Source organism: Taudactylus pleione, unplaced genomic scaffold (genome assembly GCF_031769625.1).
Source record: "Taudactylus pleione unplaced genomic scaffold, aTauple2 ptg000502l, whole genome shotgun sequence".
NCBI lineage: Eukaryota > Metazoa > Chordata > Amphibia > Anura > Myobatrachidae > Taudactylus > Taudactylus pleione.
The window spans coordinates 2,222,087-2,244,394 of NW_028284904.1; the positions used below are offsets into that span (position 1 = coordinate 2,222,087).

The 22,308-nt window shown below is 44.3% G+C and overlaps 1 protein-coding gene across 1 annotated transcript in view; it reads left to right on the forward strand.

The window, feature by feature from the left end:
• Positions 1 to 5,606: 5,606 nt before the first annotated feature.
• The window catches only part of LOC148501788 (neurotensin receptor type 1-like), a 44,066-nt gene continuing 27,364 nt past the window's right edge, over positions 5,607 to 22,308 (forward strand). Inside the window, exon 1 of the mRNA XM_088449946.1 lies at positions 5,607 to 5,627. The gene's annotated coding sequence lies outside the window, so the exon portion shown is untranslated. The remainder of the gene's footprint in view (positions 5,628 to 22,308) is intronic.

A 22,308-nucleotide genomic window follows, 5' to 3' on the forward strand; every position in this document is an offset into this window, starting at 1 on the left:
GCCCACTGGGTAGGTGTATTGCCTCCAACATTGCAAACAGCAGTAGCAGCATCTAACAAATGCCAGCTCATTCACAGGCAGGCTACTCTGTGTATCATTTCACTAAGAGGCATACCGCTGAGAACCTCTCAGGGAAATCATTGCAAAATGGCTTACCCCACTTCGACTCTCCTCGGGATTTGTGATTTCTGACAATGCCAGCAATATTGTGCGAGCATTACATCTGGGCGAATTCGAACACATCCCATGTTTTGCGCACACAATGGATTTGGTGGTGCAACATTTAAAAAAAAAATGACAAGGGCACCTATTTGATCGAGCGCACAGGGCTTTACACCCCAGAGGCATGCTGTCTGAAAGATCCCGGGATATAATCTGCAGATTACACTACTTCCGTGTTAAGGAAGCGATCCTTCGCAAGGTTCGCCAAGTAAAGGAGACCTTTCTTGGAACACAATCTAGCAACGATGCTTGTTACGTCCCCTAACAGAGGAACTTCGGAAGCGGGACATTAAGATTAGATGGGGATTTCCCCTTGGCATTCAAGTCACGCACGAGGGCCAATTTCTTGTTCTCCGGGACTTTGAAGATGTTCCTCAATTCTGCTCCTCCATCGGCTTGCCTACCGTTGCTCTTCTAACTGGCTGGATTCAGCTTCTGCTCCATCCCTTTCACTGCCCCAAGGAGAACCATGGCGGCATGTCTGGAAATCAAGACGAAGGCATGGTGACAATTCTGCTCCTGATGACACTGAAGTTACTTGAATCAGGACTCTATTGCCTCTATTTCATATCCTTTTTTCTGCAAATAATTGGCTGATGCTCTCATTTTATCCTGTTATTTCTTTAGTCCTATATGTCTAGTCCATATTAGTAGACTTTATTTAAGGTTTAACAAGATATCTGAATTTTACGATTTTCTACTTTTATTGTGTTTATTTGTTACTAATATATTGCATTTCTACCACTCATCTTATTTCTAAGGTATTAATATTTTTAGGGGCCTCTATGGCTTTTTTTACAGAGTTGATCCTATTCTCCAGTCTATTTATAGTCTGGTTAGTATTGCATACTACAATGTGTTTCTTTTTTGATTTGCTTTTTGTTTTTCATATGTCTTTCTATCCCCTTCCACCTTTCTTTTGAACTCTCTTGTCTTTGTTTTCACAAGCGGATGTTGTTCACCATTCCAGAAGGGGATCTCATCTCCTGATTCAAAGGTACTCTCCACACCAAGAGATTATGGCTAAACTCTCTATATTTTCTAATAATGCTCAAGGGCTTAACATCCCAGAAAAGCGCTCTCGTCTTTTACACTCCCTACATGTTGATAAAATTGATATAGCTTTTATACAAGAGACTCATTTTAAAAAAGGAGCCTCCCCCTCCCTTCAATCTTGTCATTATCCACTGGAATATTTGAATAACTTTTCTTAGTCCAAGGCTAGAGGAGTGGCTATCCTCTTTTCAAAGAATCTGCGGCTATCTGATATCTCTGAGATGCCAATTGGGGATGGCAGAGGTTGCCTAGTTAAAGCTACCATTGCTGGTCAGAAATTCTCTTTTGTAAATCTATACTTGCCCAACCAAGGCCAATCTGCCTTCATGCGTAAATCTCTAGAATTTATTGAGAGTCAGTTAGAGGGGATTTTAGTTGTTGGGGGGGATTTCAACTGGGCTCTTGAACCCTACTTGGACACCTCCTCAGGTGCCTCTCGCTACTCTCTTAAAGAAACAAGGAAATTTAAATTGACCCTCCATGACTTTCAATTAGTAGACACCTGTTGCTTGCTGCACCCAGCAGAGAGGGACCACACATAGTATAAAAACAATGAAGAGTGCTGGACAGTGGTAAATAATTTATTACTCAAAAAAACACTTTCAAAATACATATAATACAATCTTAATAACATGAATTAACATGTGCACAGAATAAAATCTGACCAGACTAGATATTATTGATATGGCACCTTAAATGCTAATGAGACATGATTAAGCAAGATGGTCGCATGCAATGAAAGGTTAATGGAAATGCATATAATTAACTGCAAAGCGTCTCATGCATCCAGCTGAGCCAGCATTAATACAGCAAGTGGAAGATGTTAGTAATAATTCTATGATCTGTATTCCAAATAACTGTTAGTTATTGATGCAGCACAAACAACTTATAGGGATAACAGGCAGCGGTGGAGTTTGACACCTGTATGGAGATGGAGCTGTAAGCCGGCGTCCCGGCAAACAGCTATATGACAACTTGCCTGCCTCTTGAGAAATCCAAGCGATGGGCAGTGGCTAAACCGCGTGGAGAGGCGGTGAGCCACACTGCTATCACCGGAGTCAAGCGGGTGGTGGCTGCGAGGAAGATGGATGTCGGCGTCTGTGCCTGCAGAAGTCCCGGCAGAGGGCTGTCAGGAGTGGAGTGAGCGGTGGTGCTGTCTCACTCGGGCCCAGTGGGAAGGTTACCCGGGGGCGGAGGTGCAGGCAATGTGTGGATCTGTGGAAGTCCAGACAGGCTGAATGTAACAGCGTGTGCGCCTGTTCCTGTGTGAGTTGCCGGTGTGCTGGAACGCAGGTGGGCTGGCAGCGGCTGGTAAACCTATAGGGTGCTCTCTGAGTCTGGGAAGCACAGGAAATCAACTGACGCGTTTCTCGGCCAATGAAAAAGGCCGTTTCATCAGAGGTAACCAGTGTGCAAAAGTACACTCTATTTATACTAACAATGATTAATTAAACATTAGCACATGAGATAATTAAAAACCATTTCAATTAACCATTTGTGTTTCTGATGGGACAAATAAAAAGAAATATTGAAAAAATCTCTACATATCTATGATAGAGAGTTATTTATATGCACACAGTAATAAATCTATGATGTACTAGATAAATAACTATCTATATATGGATATATGAACCGGACCTACATATATAAACAGGATTTATGCATATATATTTTGTTTAGTTGATATAGTTATCAGTCCTCACACGATTGTAAATATATATACACACACACACGGCTGTGTATATATATATATATATATATATATATAAAATATAATATAAAATATAAATACACATAATTAACAATCTTCCTAGCATAATGAAAAATAAAAAAATAAATAAATATTCTAAAACTTAGATGATGATAACAATAATGATAAATAAAAATAATAATAATGATGATATATAATATATAATAGATTATAATGCATAGTATTAATGCTAGTAATGATGCACAATAAACAAACTGGTCAAAGTACTACAATTAACAAATGGACATCTAAATCAAATATTAAATCCAAAAGCTAAACTAAATGGATAACAATAAATGGGAAAAAAAATAAAAATAGTAAAAATAAAAATATTAATAATAATAATAATAATGAAAATAAAGATGATAATCCTAATAGTGATAATAATAATAATAATAATAATAATAATAATAATAATATACTAATGTCCAAAATGCTTCGATCATATATGTAAGAGGAAATATGTGTATATGACGCTCCATACATATATGTAAATGCTACTGAAGACCTAATAGCAAAATATTAATGAAAACGAATGGATCACTGCCATAAGAATCTTAGACTGGGGATGTATACATATCACAGAACTAGAAGGGTTCTGTCCATGGTGGAACTAGGATGTGACCTGTGGGGATCCAAAGTGTCACTAACTAGTCTAAAACTGAACAGGATCTAATATAAACATATATGTGGAATCTAAATGAACTAGAAATGATTGAGTTCTACTGTATCATTCAAACCGAAAGACATCAAAGTATCTAACTGGAATATCCAGAAGGCCTCTCTTCTACATAACTTGAGAAACCTATCACCTCCTCTCGATGTGTTAGGAATCTGTTCTAAGGCCATAACTGAAAGACCTTCAAGATCTTCTTTAAGGCAAACAACTGCATGTCGAGATAGACTATGGGTTTTGGTGCCATTGAGTATATTCCGTCTGTGTTCAGCAAACCTTACATGTAGGGGCCGAGTGGTCCTACCCACATATTGGATGCCACACTTGCATTGAATGACATAGATAACATATGTAGATTTACAGTTCATAAATTTTGAAATATTATACTTTTTCTTATTATGAAAAGAAACTACTTCTGTCGCTTTATTCTTACAAAACTTGCAGGTTATGCATCTTACTCCACTACATTTGAAAAATCCAGATGGTTTCGGGGGTAACCAGGAGATCGTACTGAAATTGGGGTCTTTGGTTTGGCCTCTGAATAAACTGGGAGCTAAAAATTGTTTGAGATTGGATGCCTTTCTAAATACAACCCTTTGTTGGTCGTCAAGAACAGAGCTCAAAACCCTATCTGCTCTTAAAAGTGAAGTATTTTTAGAAATAATCGTTTTTATAGCATAAGCTGATGTATTATATTGTGTAATGAAAGGAATCTTTTCTTTCAAATCTTCATTCTCTGGAGTTGATTTCAAATATTTGGATTTGTGACCAAGTAATGAAATCCTATCTAGATCAGTGACTTCCTTTATTGCTTTGTCGAGAAGACCATGTGGGTATCCTTGTTTCAAGAAGGTGTCATATAATCCTTTGGCTTGATCTTGAAATAATTCTATATTGGAACAGTTTCTCCTAATACGGAGAAATTGACCTTTGGGTATGTTATTCTTCCTAGGATTATAATGACCACTAGAATAATTTAGATAATTCCCACAATCTACTGGTTTTCTATAGGTGGAAGTCATAATCTGATTATCTACTACTGTCAGCGTGATATCCAGAAAATTAATCGATGATGAACTGTAAGTGCTAGTGAACTTCAACCCAAAAGTGTTAGTGTTAAGATGTTGTGTGAAGGAAAGAATAGAATTGGAGTCCCCATCCCAAACAAAAAACAAATCATTAATAAATCTGCCATAGAGGACCAGGTGCGCCCCAAATCCGCTCTCCCACACATGGTGATCTTCAAATCTACCCATGTAAAGACTTGCGAAACTCAGGGCGAACCTGGTCCCCATGGCAGTCCCCCGTGTCTGTAGATAATAACTTGAATCAAAAGAAAAATAATTGTGCTCTAGAAGGAATCTAATACTATCTAAAATAAAATGGCGTGATGCCTTAGTAGGCATGGTGACGATTCTGCTCCTGATGACACTGAAGTTACTTGAATCGGGACTCTATTGCCTCTATTTCATATCCTTTTTTCTGCAAATAATTGGCTGATGCTCTCATTTTATCCTGTTATTTCTTTAGTCCTATATGTCTAGTCCATATTAGTAGACTTTATTTAAGGTTTAACAAGATATCTGAATTTTACGATTTTCTACTTTTATTGTGTTTAAGCTGTGTCTGATCTTATTTGTTACTAATATATTGCATTTCTACCACTCATCTTATTTACTAAGGTATTAATATTTTTAGGGGCCTCTATGGCTTTTTTTTACGGAGTTGATCCTATTCTCCAGTCTATTTATAGTCTGGTTAGTATTGCATACTACAATGTGTTTCTTTTTTGATTTGCTTTTTGTTTTTCATATGTCTTTCTCTCTATCCCCTTCCACCTTTCTTTTGAACTCTCTTGTCTTTGTTTTCACAAGCGGATGTTGTTCACCATTCCAGAAGGGGATCTCATCTCCTGATTCAAAGGTACTCTCCACACCAAGAGATTATGGCTAAACTCTCTATATTTTCTAATAATGCTCAAGGGCTTAACATCCCAGAAAAGCGCTCTCGTCTTTTACACTCCCTACATGTTGATAAAATTGATATAGCTTTTATACAAGAGACTCATTTTAAAAAAGGAGCCTCCCCCTCCCTTCAATGTTGTCATTATCCACTGGAATATTTGAATAACTTTTCTTAGTCCAAGGCTAGAGGAGTGGCTATCCTCTTTCAAAGAATCTGCGGCTATCTGATATCGCTGAGATGCCAATTGGGGATGGCAGAGGTTGCCTAGTTAAAGCTACCATTGCTGGTCAGAAATTCTCTTTTGTCAATCTATACTTGCCCAACCAAAGCCAATCTGCCTTCATGCGTAAATCTCTAGAATTTATTGAGAGTCAGTTAGAGGGGATTTTAGTTGTTGGGGGGGATTTTATAAAAAATAAAAAATGACAGGGGCGTGCAGGAGATGCTCTCAGTGGCCCGAAAGATTTCTGGACATTTTCGACATTCAGCAACTGCGTGTTGAAGATTGCAGCACCAGCAAGAACTGTTGAATTTGCCCTGCCATCAGCTGAAGCAAGAGGTAGTAACTAGGTGGAATTCTACCCTCTATATGCTTCAGCAGATGGAGGAGCAGAAAAAGGCAATCCAAGACTACTCTGCAGCCTGTGACATAGGGAGAGGAGCGGGAATGCACCTTAGTCAAGCGCAGTGGAGAATAATTTCCATGTTGTGCAAGGTTCTCAAACCCTTTGAACTTGCCACATGTGAAGTTAGTTCAGACACTGCCAGCTTGAGTCCGGTCATTCCCCTAATCAGACTTTTGCAGAAGCAGCTGGAGAAAGGGAAGGAGAAGCTGAAACGGAGTGTTTCTGCTAAGCATACCGGACTTGTAGATCAAGCCCTTCTTTCGCTTCGACAGGATCCAAGGGTCGTCAATCTCTTGAAATCAGATCACTATATTTTGGCGACCATACTTGATTCTAGGTTTAAGTCATACCTTGTGTCTTTCTTTCCGACGGACATAAATCTGAAAAGATGCAAAGAGTTGGTGGTGAAAAATTTGTCTGCTCAAGTGGAATGTGACACGGCAGCATCTCCTCCTTCATTTTCTACAGCTGCCAGGAAAAAATGACATTTTCCTAAGAGACCCACTGCTGGTGGTGATGCGATCAGTCAGCAAAACCTCATGACATCTGGTTGGGTCTGAAAGAACTGGTTACAATGAGTGACATGTCTACCGTTACTTTGTCTGATACGGTCACCATTCAGAGAATGGTGGATGACTATTTCAGGGATAGCCTCCAAATATGCATGTCAGACAGTCCGTTTCACTACTGGCAGGAAATAGAGGCAATTTGGAGTCTCTTACACAAACTGGCTTAGCTATACTTAAGTTGCCCACCCTCCAGTGTGTACTCTGAAAGAGTTTTCAGCGCAGCCGGGAACCTTGTCAGTGATTGTCGTAGGAGGTTACTTCCCCAAGATGTGGAAAAAATGATGTTCATCAAAATTAATGACAAATTAAATGAGTAAGACCTTTGCCAGCGGGGACAAATTAATATTGTGTGAGGAAGAGGAGGATGCACACACTGATGGGGATGATGATGACGACATCTAATCTATTGTATTGTAAAGCCAGTTTGTGTATGGGATCATTGCCACCAATGTCCACTGCGCATTGGCTACTTGTTTTGTGGGGGGTCCAAACAAACCAATCATTTCAGCCACAAGTGGCAGTCCCTGTCGTTGAAGTGATTGATTTGTTAAACTGTGAATGTCCTGTTTCATATATACACAACATAAGGGTGGGTTGGAGGGCCCAAGGACAATTCCATCTTGCACCTTTATTCCTGTCCATTATGTGCTGTTTGGGGCATTGCTGCCTGACATTTTTAATGTTATGGTTTATGAATGTCCAGAAATTATAATGGCCACAGACAGCATCTCCTGCATGCCCCTTTCATTTTTTTTAAAGAAGTCGGAACCAACTGCTGCTTGTTGTGTCAACCTGGAGGCACAAGTCGCACAACAGTGACATTGAGCCAAGGGTTCTCAGCCCTCGAGACTGCTACACGGCCCAAAGGCGATCTGTCGTCACTCCTCACCAGCCCTCAAGGCTGTAACGGCTGCAACTTGCCAAGACTTCCAGCCCTCAAGGCTGTTGCAGGACTGGTTCCTTCCTAATCATAGCTCTGCATTCCACTACTACTCAGCCCGGATGCTGCATCAAAATTTAACTATCATCTATCAATTCTTCAGCCAGTGGCTGCACCAATTATCAAGTCTCATCTCTTCTTACCTCAGCCAGTGGCTGCACCAATTATCAACTCTTCTTTCTTCAGCCAGTGTCTGCACCAACTATCAATTCTTCAGCCAGTGGCTGCACCAATTATCAAGTATCAACTCTGCTTTCTTCAGCCAGTGTCTGTGCCAAATATCAATTCTTCAGCCAGTGGCTGCACCAGTTATCAAGTATCAACTCTTCTTACCTCATCCAGTGCTGCACCAATTATCCAGTATCAACTCTTCTTACATCAGCCAGTGTCTGCGCCAACTATCAATTCTTCAGCCAGTGGCTGCACCAATTATAAAGTACCACCTCTTCTTACTTCAGCCAGTGTCTGCGCCAACTATTATTTCTTCAGCCAGTGGCTGCACCAATTATCAAGTATCAACTCTTCTTACCTCAGCCAGTGGCTTCACCAATTATCAAGTATCAACTCTTCTTTCTTCAGCCAGTGGCTGCGCCAACTATCAACTATCAAGTCTTCAATCCTCAAGGGGTACCCCAACCATCATCTTTGCTCAGTCCTCAACTGTATTTATCACTCAGTTTTGAGCCAGCTAGCTGGATGCAACCATTTGGCCCTGAACTAGATGAAAAAAATCAATATTGTGTGCTGTGAGGTGGTCAAAATTGACTGGAAATGAGTGGAAATAGATGTTGTTGAGCTTAATAATACTGTAGGAACAAAAACAGGCCCATTTTATGTGATTTTAGCTGTTTTTATGATTTTTTTAAGAAAAAATCCAGATCCAAAACCAGAACCGAAAAACAAAACACGGTGGTGAGGTTTTGGAAAATCCAGAGTCAGCGCACATCTCTAATTTAAAGGCATATTTATCACAATCCGCATCTCAGCTGCGGATGGGATGTAATCAATTTGCCCAAATTCGCAATACGATATTGGAATACATTGAAAGGATGTATCAAATATCACGAGCCAGGACATAGCTTGCGAGAATGTTCTGTCCCTGCAAATCCTCTGCCCCCTGCTTCTCAGGGTATTTTTCGCAAATAACCAGAGAGTGTGAGCGAGCATGTGCCACCTGCTATACTCCGTGACCACCCGTGATCTTCCCCTCCTTTCTCTCCCACTAAGCCAGAGGTTCCCAAATGCTGTCCTCAAGGCTCACCAACAGTGCAGGATTTAGAGATATCCATGGTTAAGCACAGGTGACTTACTTAGCACCTCAGCCAATTTAATTTTACCATTTGTGCTCAACCATGGATATCTCTAAAACCTGAACTGTTGGGGAGCCTTAAGAACCGCGTTTGGGAACCTCTGCACTAAGCTAACACTTACTTACACACTGCTGCACCCAATGATCGTCGTCCAGCTCCTCTCTGTGACCCCGGTCAGCTGATCAGTGCTGTAAACTGGGAAGCCGGCTGTGAGTTTCACAGCATCAGCTGACAGGTCACAGGAGCCGGACAGCGATCCCTGGTTCCAGCAGCGTGCAGGTAAGTTTTATGTTATTATTTTTTTTTTTTTAAAGGTTTATTTTATTCAGTAATCAGCCTGTGGTCTATTTAGACACACATCACTGATCACAGGTGCCAGCTCTGAGCTCTTTTCTGGCTGTCAGAGCAGAGCAGGAGTAGGGGAAACAGGAGGGAAGCCATAATAACACCATCTGAAGACAGCGTTATTATCACAGGGCTACCGCCGCTATTTTTTTTAATAATTTAATTTGAAAAAATTTGGGCAAATCCCATTTCCCATTACAAGTATGTAAGGGAGGAGGAAGGTGAGGTGGCAGAATGGCAGGGGGCAGGTGTGAGAAGGATGCACGGAAGGGGGAAGAAGGGATCCAATGGGACATAGGATAGGGGCAGAGCTCAAAAGAAGGGTATCTGGAGGCTGAGGAATAAGGTCCAAGGTTCCTAGACCTTTCTGAACAAGTTAAAGGAGATCCATAAGGCTTCAGTGACTAGATTTGCAACTAAAAGACAATAGAAGTAGTAGGTATGGAACTAGCATGGAAGTTTGGGGTGCAGCTGGGGTGGGGTGCCACCTCCCCTGTTAAAGCCCCATGCAGTAGTAGACCATTTCAAAATAAGACAAATGGTCAGATTGTGCCAAAAAATTATTTTCTGGTAATTTGCATGTAAGCGTCACCCCTTTTCCAGGTCAGCAACTTGGGACTGTCCCATCGAAATGAGGACAGTAGGGAGATATAATCCTGTGGCCTTTTATGGAGCTACAAAACCCAGCATGCTATGGAAGGGTATTATAGTTATTATCTTTATTTATTTGTATAGAGCCACCATATTACGGAGCACTGTACAGGGAATGGTAAATCGTTCACATCTGCCTCAGGCCATTGGAGATTACATTCTATCTTCCTCATAACACAAACATTCGGTTGATTTGTGATCTAAAGCTTTTATTCCCACAGATAGTAAATGATAAAGTTATCTGACATTATATGAGCATGGGTGTAAAGGTCAGGGCATAGCAGGGGGAAATATCAATATACTCGAGTGTAGAGATGGCTAGTGAGTGAGTGTCTCAACACAATGACTCGAATCATTCAGATGTTTGAATGATTCGAGTCACCCAACGACTGCTGTGTTGAGAATCCCATCTCTCTAGTCTCTCGGTCGGTGGGAGCCTGAGTCAGTGGCAGCTCCACCCCCTACACTGCTGATCCGACTTGATCATACTTCTGCACAGATCAGCAGTGTAGGGGGCGGAGCTGTCAGCGACTCACTCGCAGTCGCGATGCTACTGCCTGTGCTCCCCCCAGGAGAGTCAGCGCAGAAGCACGATCTGCAGTGCTGGGCTGCGGGGGGGCGCAGCTGTCATCGACTCACTCAGAGTCACCGGCACCCCTGCTTCCTACAGCTCTAAAGAGCCTTGTCCCGAGACACTGTCTCGATACACTCCACTGAGTTGAGCCATGTGGCTTAATTCAGTACGGGGAAATCGATCTGCCCATCAGTACTCGAGTGCTTCTATAAGCTGGAGAGAATATAAGCACCTGTTTTTTTATGGGAGCAAAATGGACGGTGATTGGTTGATGTATTTTAGCTGGTGATTGGCTTGCTGGGTTGTCAGGGAGTAGTTTAGCCAATCGACAGCTCTTGGTAGGCGGGGTTCTTTAGGTGGTATATATTTGCTGGTCGAGGAGTCATCTTCCTCTTTCCAGTATGTGATCCCTCCCAGGCTGGCTAAGTACTCAGTGTCTCACTGATTTATTGTACCTCAGTTTCATATCTTCCCAAAGCCTTATTCGTTAATTTCACTTCTATTCCTTTACATTAATTTTCAGCCCTCCCCGTCAGTTTATTTATCCTTTAGAGTCCCCTCCTTAGCGTCCCTATTTTTCAGCATGCCCCGTCCCCGCCGTAACGCCCCCCGCCATCCGCTCTCCTCAGTGGCGTTCACCCTGGCGCTCGTTCTGTCCCTCCCCGCGCCTCTGGGCTGGGTCGGCCGCTCAAGGGGATGCCAGGTCTGTAGTGGGATCTGCTCCCTCCCCTTCCACCCTGCAGGTCTCTCTATCCAGGGGGGTCCGCGAGCATTGCAGGCACCCCTGGCCCTGCTTCCCGGCTTTCATCGCCGCAGTTCAGGTTGTGCTCAGCGCCGAAGGCAGGCCCTGCCCTAGTTGTCATGGGCCACCATTTTAGATTCCCTCAGGACTCCAGGAGCTGGGGGAATTCCCTCTGCAGGGCTGATTTCTGCTGTAGCATCTCTGCTTCAGCGCCCGGACATGTTGCTTTCACCTCCCCCGCATAGTCTGCAGTTTTTTAGCCCCCCGGCGCAGTGCGGGGCCGGGCGGCAGTCGGTAATTCCGTGGGTGTTGTCATCCCCAGTGCCACCTAGTCTTCTTAATTTGATATCGCCCATGCCACGATTGCTTCCCTTGAGGCCAACCCAGATGGGTTTTGGCTGGTCACCTTATTTTCAAGACATGCCACAGTAGCAGTTCTGCCCGCCCCTAATGGCTTTTTCACAGCAGCAACCCATGTTTGCTCTCCCCCCCTGCGCAATACATGCAGCAAGCGTATTTTCAGCCTTTGCAGCAGCCTGTCAGTTTTAGTACTGCCCACTATCCGTTGGTTCAGCATTCGCTTGGCACGTCGTTCAGGCCGCAGCAAGCATTTCAACCCCCTCTCCCACTGATTCCCCCTCCAGTTACGCCGCCTCCCCCACCGCAGGTAATGCAGGTGCCCCCCCTGCTCCATCCACCCTGACGGTTTCATCAGCTCCTATTAGGCAGGATGATAATATTGTAGTCCACAGGTTTTGGCAATGCAGTCAGTCGCATCGGTGTCAGAAGTCTCCTGCTTGAAGCCAGTAGATGCTGTATCAGCGAGTCAAGCCGCGGTGGGCACACTGTGCAGCGAAGGACAAGATTCAATCTATAAGGAGCCTTCGGCGAGCCCTTCCACATCAGGAGCAGGTGAGCATGGTGTCTCTTTTCCCAACAGTGCCATGCAGCAGTCATTTTCGGATGATTGTACTGATTCATCCAGCTCTTCAGGAAAACCTTGTAAGCTTATGCGTTATTTTACTCAGCAGCTAAAAGGGAAGCGTGAGTCAGAGGAAATCGCGTAGTGTGGTGAGCAGTTCTGTGCCGGATGCTGATGGGGACATGGTACACTGCGCGAATACAGCTATATTTAAGAGGGGTAAATTTGTAGATTTATTTGCAATAACGCACGATGCCAAGAAGGCTTTAGATGCAGCTAAGTCAGCTAGTCCAGTGGTGGAGAAAACAGGAGGAGTTATGCCAATTGGCTGTCTGGCATGTATATATTTGCGGCTTGTTACTTAGAAACTCATCCCGGGGAGTATGTGAATGTTTTCAAATATATGCATATGGATCATGGCATGAATTTAATAGCTAGGGCTATTGTTTGGCGTCAGTATGACGAAGTGTTTCGGAAGAAGCAGGATGACCACAAGGTGTTGACTTTAGGCTTCAAAGATGTTGAAGTATGGCTTGAAGTTACACAGCATGGGAAGGTCATTGTTGAGGGCCAGTGGCGGGCTGGGCAGGGGGGCAGGGTGCCATGTGCCCCCCGGGCCACAGCGTCATGCGGGCCGCGGGCCGGTGCAGTCTGTGTCACTGTGACACAGACTGCACCGCGTGTGTAGCGCTGACCGGACCGAAGCCGGCAGCTGTGTGTTTGCTGTAATCAGCAGCCGCTGAGAGTCTGTCAGACTCTGATCGGCTGCTGCTGCTCCCACTGCGGGAGCCATCTTCCGGCTCCCGCAGTGGGTAATGGGAGAGCCGTCATCATGACGACATCTCTCCCATAATGCAATGCGGCCAGAGGAGCCGGTGGAAGCGTCGGGACCAGGAGCGGGAGTTTCAGGTAAGTGTTTTTTTTTTATTAATTAAGTCTCTCTCTCTACTGGGGGGGCTACTGGGGGCACTACCAAGGGGGGGATTACTATGGGGGCACTACCAGGGGGGGGATTACTATGGGGGCACTACCAGGGGGGGATTACTATGGGGGCACTACCAGGGGGGGGATTACTATGGGGGCACTACCAGGGGGGGGGATTTCTATGGTGGCACTACCAGGGGGGGATTACTACTGGGGGCACTACCAGGGGGGTGGATTACTACTGGGGGCACTACAAGGGGGGGACTACTACTACTGGGGGCACTACAAGGGGGGACTACTACTAATGGGGGAACTACAAGGGGGGACTACTACTACTACTGGGGGCACTACAAGGGGAGGCGACTACTACTAGGGGCACTGCATAGGGGGGAGGGGACTACTACTAGGGGCACTACATAGGGGGAGGGGACTACTACTGGGGGCACTGCGAGATACCACTGCTGGGGGCTCTATATAAAGGGCAATACTGGGGGTACTGCATAGGGGGGAGACTACAACTGGGGCCACTATTTAAGGGACATTGCATAAGGGTTACCACTATTGGGGGCACTGCATGGGGGAGAGGACTGCTACTGGGGGCACTGCATAGGGGGCACCACTATTGGGGGCACTATATAAGGGGCTTACTACTGGGGGCACAAGGGGCACTGAACAGGGGGGACCACTACTGGGGGCACAAGGGGCACTGCATAGGGGGGGATCACTACTGGGGACACTACTGGAGGCCTGCATAAGGGTGTTCTCTCCTGTGGCACACGGGGGCACTGCATATGGGCACTACGACAGGGGGCTGCCCCATATCTTTATTTTTACCTTACATTAATCCCATATGGACCCGCCTCCTCCCTGAAACACTTGAGGGGGGAGCGGCGCCGTAGCACGCACGTTCTTCGGGCACCCTGGCTACACGCTACTCCTCTGCCAGGGCCGCCTGCATGCATTTGCCCCCCAGGCTAAAAGTTGCCAGCCAGCCCCTGTTGAGGGCTCATTTAACTGTAAGCAGCCCTTTCCGGCAAGGCAAGATCTTAATGTGCCAGGAAGGGGAAGATGTTACACCTTCAACAATGAACAATGTGATAGGGGTACAGGCTGTAAATACAAGCATATCTGCATGTCATGTGGGGGTGGTCATCCTGCCAAAGATTGTAGTCGTCCCAGCGGTCAAGCAGCGGGTCAAGGAGAGAGGAAAGCAACGGATGGTTGGGGCGTTGTCCTCCGAGGGACGAAGTGGCCTTTTTGCTACAGGGTTTTAAAGAGGGTTTTCGTGTGCCGTTTAGTGCGCCCAGTTTTAGTAGTAGCTAGAAGTAATCTTAAGTCTGCTATGGGTTTTCCAGAGGTGGTTTTAACTAAGGTTAAAAAGGTCATAGAGTTGGGTCGCATGGTGGGTCCTTTCCAATCTCTGCTTATTGAGGGTCTCTGTTTCACCTTTAGGGGTGGTGCCAAAAAAGGAGCAGGGTAAGTTCAGGTTGATACAGCACCTCTCTTACATGGAAGGAGGATCAGTAAATGACACGCTCGATCTTTCAGATTATTCTGTCATTTAACAATCCTTCGAGGATTCTCTGAGTGTTGTGCAGGGTTTTGGGGTTTTAGCTTTGCGTTACTAGCTAAGGTGGATATTGAGACCGCTTTTCGGCTGCTTTCCCTTCATCCTAATTCCTTTCAATACTTGGGGTTTAAAGTCGGCAGCCAATAATATGTGGACAAATGTCTGCCGATGGGTTGTTCGATATCAAGTTCCTTTTTTGAATGTTTTAGCTCTTTCTTGCAGTGGTGCATTCAGGCGGGTACAATGCAATCGGGTATTGCCCACTATTTAGATGTCTTGCTGTTGATGGAGCCGGCTGATCCAGCAGTCTGTAGCAAACTTCTTTTTTCAGTAAGGGCGCTTTTCTCAGTTATGGGGGTTCCCATAGCAAAGGAGAAAATGGAGGGGCCGGTGACTAGGTTATCCTACTTAGGTATTGAGATAGATACGGTCTTGGGTCTGTATAGGTTGCCTGTGAGAATAAAGTTTACCGGTTACAGGAGGTATTGGTGTCTTTTGTCTCCGCTAAGAAAGTTTTGCTGAAGCAGATGCAATCATTGTTGGGTTTATAAAAATTTACTTGTAGGGTTATCCCAATGGGGAGAGTTTTCTGCCGTAGATTGGAGAGGACTACTGCCGGGGTGAGGAGGGCTCACCATTTAATCCTACTGTCTGTGGAATTAAGAGGATTTGCGGGTGTGGTTGGCTTTTTTGCAGAGCTTCAATGGCGTTCGCATTTGGCAGCAGCAATCGGTCGCCAACGGCGAACTTCAGTTGTACAGTATACTGACGCTTCTGGCTCGGGTCTTATCCGAGCAATGAATGGTGTGCGGCAGCTTGGCCTGAGTTTTGGAGATCTGAGGGTTTAACTGCTAACATGTTGCTTTTGGAACTTTTTCCGATCGTGGTGGCTGCTGAACTTCGGGCCTCAGAACTCAGCAATCAGTGTATAGTTTTCTGGTGCAATAACAGGCGTAGTGCAGGCCATCAATAACCAGAGAACAGAATGTCATCAGGCTTTGCGTTTGATGAGGCATCTGGTTTTGCTTTGCTTAAAGGTGAATATAGGGTTCACGGCTCGTCATGTCCCAGACATTGAAAACGGGATCTCAGATGCACTATCTTGTTTTCAGTGGGCTAGGTTTAGATCTCTGACACAATTGGCTAGCGAGGTTGGTTTAGCTTGCCCTGATTATATCTGGCAGATTATCAGGCCAGCATTGAAGGACTAGCTCTGAAGGCTTTGGCTCCGGGTACAATTAAATCTTATTCCGCGGCTTGGAGGGATTGGCAGGGTTTTTTGGCAGCGAGATGTGAGGGTAAGGAATTGCATGAGGTAATGTTGGAGTTTGTTTGGGATTGGCATGAAAGGGGCCGTTCCAAAGCTGCAATGTCGGCGGCGTTAGCAGGGATTTCTTATTTTTCTAGAATTTTCAGGTTTTGCGATCCGACAAAATCATTCCTTCTTGCTAAAGCTATGAAAGGTTGGGAGAGGGAACAGGTTCAGGCTGGTGATTCGTGCAGGCCAATAGATATCAATTTGTTGAAAGATTTAGTTGTGGCAGTGTCAGGTATTGCCATGGGACCTTAAAAGGCTGTCTTATTTAGTTTAGCGTTTTCTTCAGCTTTTTTGGGGGCGCTAAGGGTGGGAGAGTTAACAGCATCTAGTAAGAGTTCAATTGATTCCAGGCTTTTAGCCTCCAATGTCATAGTAAAGACAGAGATTGTTTTGTTAAAAATTCAATAGGTCAAAAACTGATCAATTAGGGAGAGGCCGCTGGGTCTCTGTTGCTACACATATGGATCCTAGCATTTACCCGGTGAAGTTAGCTAGGAGTTTCTTGCAGCAACGTCCTAAAGGGGGTGTGCAGTGGTTAATTCATGATGACTTGTCACCCTTATCTAGGTTTCAATTTACTAGCGTGTTTAACAAATGTTTGGTTGCGATGGACTTGCTGCTGGAACACTGTGGGACACATTTTTTTAGAATCGGGGAAGCAACATGTGCAGCAGCATCAGGTTCTTTGGCAGTCTTCAGCTTATAAAGGGTACATTAGGGGAGAATTGCTTTTTGGGAAACCCAAAGCCTTAAGCTTCCTGCCGTATAAAATGGGGGAGCGACGTTATTTTAAATTTTTACCCTCAAAATTTATTAGAAATATAAGAGGTTTTTGAGTTTTTCACCTTCATTTGGGTCACCCAAACAGCTTGTTGCCCCCTCCATGGCCAGTTTGCGTTATTATTCTTTTACACATACTAATTTTTAGATATTTTTTCCTGACAGGTGTCCTGAGGGAATTTTTGGGGCCAGCAGGCATACTTTGGCTTGTCAGGCCCCCTTTGATGCTCAATGGATTGGGGTGAGAGGTTTGAGATGGAGAGGTTTGTTGGACTTGCTGTGGCAGTCTGAGGAGAAGTGGGGTGCGCCTGATTGCTTAGTAATACATTTAGGGGCAAATTACCTGGGCATTTGTAAGGGCATTGAGTTGATAAATGCTATCAAGGGAGCATTTTCAGGTCATTGCGGATCCCTGGCCGCAAGTATTATTGGTTTGGTCAGAGATGATGCCACGTAGGTTTTGGAGGGGCGAGCAAAGAGGGGCTGCTTTGGATAGGGACAGAAGGAAACTTAATGCAACAGTATCCAGGTTTGTTGTGAACCTAGGTCGGCATGTTATAGCGTGTTATATGCTTTGAGGAGGTGGAATTTTACTTGCCGGACTGCGAACATTTGACAGGAGAGGGTTTGGAACTATTTGTCACAGCCCTTACCTCATTTCGTTAGTCGGAGAGGTTTGGTTGGCTTATGGTGGCGGTACTTGGTCTTTGACCCATACGTGGTGGATGGCTTTGCTCCTCGGCAGCTCAATTTTTGCACAATAGGGCTTGACTAGCATTTCCCCAAAGGGAGCGGCGAGTCGGTCACTACCTTGAAGGAGGGACCAGGTCACCATCTCATGGAGGGAAAAGTACTGGGCCATGTAAGGGGAACTGGTTCTACCCAAGTCGGTTATGCGCAGGGGGGTGGATTTCTGCCCCCAAATGTTATTTAATAAGAAGAAGATAAGCCCCTGTTTTTTTATGGGAACAAAACGGACGGTGATTGGTTGATATATTTTAGTTGGTAATTGGTTTGCTGGGTTGTCAGGGAGTAGTTTAGCCAATCGACAGCTCTTGGTAGGTGTTTTTATTTAGGTGGTATATATTTGCTGGTCGAGGAGTCATCTTCCTCTTTCCAGTTTGTGATCCCTCCCACCCTCCCGACAAAGTTTGGTATTGTTTTAATTTTAATTCAATTGATTCGTTGGAATATGATATTATTTTATCTTCCGACATGGGAGGAACAGCAGGCGGAAGGCTGCGCTCCTCAGCAGCTCAATTTTTGCACAACAGGGCTTGACTAGCATTTCCCCTTTGGGAGCGGCGAGTCGGTCACTACCTTAAAGGGGGGGACCAGGTCACCATCTCATGGAGGGACCAGTACTGGGCCATATAAGGGGAACTGGTTCTACCCAAGTCGGTTATGCGCAGGGGGTGGATCTCCGCCCCCAGATGTTATTTAATAATTTAATTCTGGGGCTGTGGCTGAGATGCACTGCCTTTCGCCACCATTGCTATGATCAATCAATAATTTCAATTTGATTAATACATTTGGCTGAGACCTCCCTTTTTGTAAACGTATTCAGTTGCCTGTGTCTTATTTTTTATCTTGGATAAATAGGTGATTAGTAAATAATAAACATTTAGATCTTGTCTGTGTCGTTATTTTATTAGTTAAGTGAAGTGTGAATAATAAAACCTATAGGTGACTTATGAAATATATCCTACATTAGTAACATTCTTATCATTCTTAGTAAAGAATTGCCATGAAATACCAGTGTGTGTGTATATATAATTGTTAAAAGCCCTGTGTTATTTTATGGCACCTTAACTTTGACCAGGGGACATCTGAAGCAGAGATAAGTAAAGAACCGGAGAAATGAAGGATATCCGTCTTCTCTTTTAACAAGTAGATGTTACTTCACTAAGCCCTGTGATGGAAGGGATCTCTTACCACTTAGGAGGTACTGGCTGACTCCAATCACCCCAGGTAGGCTAGTCAATCAGAAAACAAAGATAAGAGGGCTTGCAATCTCATTTTATACCCGCATGAGCTTCATACCATTCATAGGTCAGAAATGTGTGTTTATTAGACAGATGCATATTTATAATCAGGGAATGGAGCCTACAATAGATGTCAAATAGACATTTATCATGTGAGAAAATCAAGAAATTACACTATAATGATATGTTATATTTATGCAAAGGCCGATCCATTCAGATTATTATTATTATTATTATTATTATTGTAAGATTCCTATAAAGCCATATGTGATAAATAAAAATGTAGATATGAGCAGCTCGCTCCCCTCTATAAAAATGTATGTTTATTTAAGTAACTTAGCGGGAGTTATTAGCCCTTGTCATAAATTATACCAGACGAGCTGTCAAAGGGCCTGATTCAGAGCCGCTCGTAAGCGGCCGCTCGTTCGCACTGAGCGATGTTCGCACAACTGCGCATGCGTACGGTTTGTAATACGCATGCGCGAACTAGTCAGTGCGGCCGAAAATCGTTTGTTCGCTATATAGCGAATGCCTGCTACTTTGAGTGACAGGAGGAGGCGTATGTGGGTGGTAATAGGGGAAGGTGCTTGAAAACGGGGAGTGGAGATCAGAACGCAGGCGTGCTTAAAGGTCAAAACAGGCGTTTTAAGGGTGTGCATAATTAAAACAGCAGCGTCATTTACCACGTCACCTGGTTGCTTTATAGTCAGAACTGCTCGCAATATAGTGGTAGGAAAAACTAACCACAAGAATAGCGAGCAGTTCATACGCTGTTCGATGTACTCGATTAATGTAATAAATAGCGGACATGACGTATGGTGCGAGCGGCAAGGGGGCGTATTTTTCAAAATTTCGACCGCAAGTTTTGTTCATTTGAATAGCCACCCCTTGTTTTTGAACGAACGACCGCAAATAGCGAGCGGCTCTGAATGAGGTCCAAAATCTGATCACTAGAGGTATTGTAAGTATTTTAATCTTTTATTCAGTGTCAGACTCAACAAATTGAAAGACCCTATTTCTTGCTGTCCCCCCACCATTCATAAGACACAATCTAAGTGCTCGATGTTCTAAGTTTCTAATTTTTATTTTTAAATCTGTATTTTTGCAATGTTTTGTATGTCGTGTAGTAACATCTTTTCTAGTGAAGCGCTGTACTTTTTTTTGTATATTAAATCAAAATCTAATAAGTTTCTGTCCTTATGCTCTAAAGTAATTAATTTGCCTGGTGAAGATAAATATTGCTAGGCCTAGTTAACTGTTGAATGCTAGACTGCAAAGTATTTAGGACCTGATTCAGGCTGGTTCGCAAGGCTACGTTCGCACACAGCTGGCCGATGTTTGCATTCTGCACATGCATATGTATTGCAGTGCGCGTGCGCAAACCGACCACTGTGATCACAGTAAGCACGCAGTCCTATTACATAGTGATTGACAGGAAGTGACCATTTGGGGGTAGAAAGGGGGGGGCAATTGGGAGAAAGCATGCGTGCATGTGCGTTTGAACGCCGGTACAGGGGCATGCATAATTAAGCCCCTGCGATTGTATATGTAGCCAGAGAGCTAGCTGGCGACAGGAAGTTTAGCAGTTTGTGCATCAGATCATGGTCAACCACAACTGTGCGTATGGGTTCGATGTTACTCAATGTTACCGATGTTTTCGCTGACTTGCGGATGCATGTCATGGGAAGTGGGCAGGCTTTATACAGTGATGGTCGTCTTGGTATAGTGCTGCTGTTGCCGTGCAATTGCATTCATTAGCATATTTTCGCAGCGAGTGGGTGCGTGCGAACCAACCTGAATCAGGCCCTGTTGTGAGTTAGGCTCTCACTGACAGGGATAACATAAAGATGTGTACTTCATTTAGGCTTCAAATGACGCAAAGTTGTGGTGGTAGTAACGGTGTGGGGAGGTCCCACCACTTAAATGCCTCTGCCTGTCAATCAGGCAACTCCGCTGGCCACACGGTCGGCTATAACAAAATGATTTTCCAAAATATCTTTATTGTGGCATTAATCTTAAGTATTAACATTGCATTTATATTTTCCTCCCAAAATGATACAATTTCCCATGTATTTAGGTAGATCTTAAGGCTAATAGTATAGGGGTGTACACACCCATGTGGCACTAGGAAAGGAGGGAGGGTTACACTGCCTGACACTGCGAAGTCAGGTGTCTCCACAACATGCAGTTTTAAAATTTAGATTTATTTTTTTTTTTCTTCAAAAAAACCGACTCATAACAAACATTGCCACTCCCGTTTGAGAGACTTGAACATGTTGGGAAGTACGTTAAAGGCACATGGGGGCCTATTCATCAACACTAAAATAACGTTTTTAAGGACATTTTCCTTAAATAACGTTATTTTGGTATTCATGTAGCCACTTAGCAGAGGAGATATCACAGATATCTCCTTGCTAAGTTCCCCTGCGTTAATTTCCACACTCCCCATACATTAGTACATTAGTATGGGGATGTGGAAATTGTGGTATTCATCAAATTCCGAAAATTATCAATTTTCGGAATTTGATGCAGTTACTATTCGCCACTGTGAGGTGGCGAATAGCAGGTGAAACTTACCTGTATCCGCGTGTGCAGGTCCCCCGACGAGTCCCTCCGGCGCTCTGCTCTGTCCTCAGGCTCCGGAGGCTGGTCGGACATGTGTGCTCCCCAGCAGAGCACAAGAAAGTTTAGAAAAAGAAAAAAAAAGTTCTTTTTTTTTCTAATCTGTCATGTGGTCTGCTGGGAAACCACATGACAGACCAGCAGGACGGAGCCGGAGGCTGCTGCGCGGACAGGTAGGTCGGGGGGGAGGTGAGCAGAGGGGGGTGGGGGAGGGATCGGGGGGGTACGAAACTTAACGCATCTGTAGGCAGTGCTGCGCATGCGCTGGTTTTACAGATGTAACAGCGCATGCGCAGCACTGTTTCCAGATGCGATAAGGTAGTGTAGGCAGGAAAAGTATCTATTTCCCAAAAAGCTGTCATCGCAAAAATGACAGCTTTTCGGAATAGATACTTATGGAGAGGTGGAATGATGAATTCCACCTATAATTAGCTAGAACTCCATGCGAGTTCTAAACCTAATTATCTCTAGAGAATTTTTAGGTTTAATGAATAGGCCCCATAGGCAGCTTGCAATTCAAAATATGTTTTTATGTTATATGTACATGTATGAGCTTTCATTTGTTTAATGAATGGTCCATACCCGCACCAGGTGCACCAGAGGGAGGGAGGGCAGGACCTAATTAACAATGGGGCGGATGGAGCTACAGCTCCAGGCCTCCACATAAAAATAGGCCCATTGTCATGACAATATGATGTTGACTGGCCGTCCGCTCTCCACACGGTCAGCCATAAATCATAAGTAGTAAAATTGTATTTCTA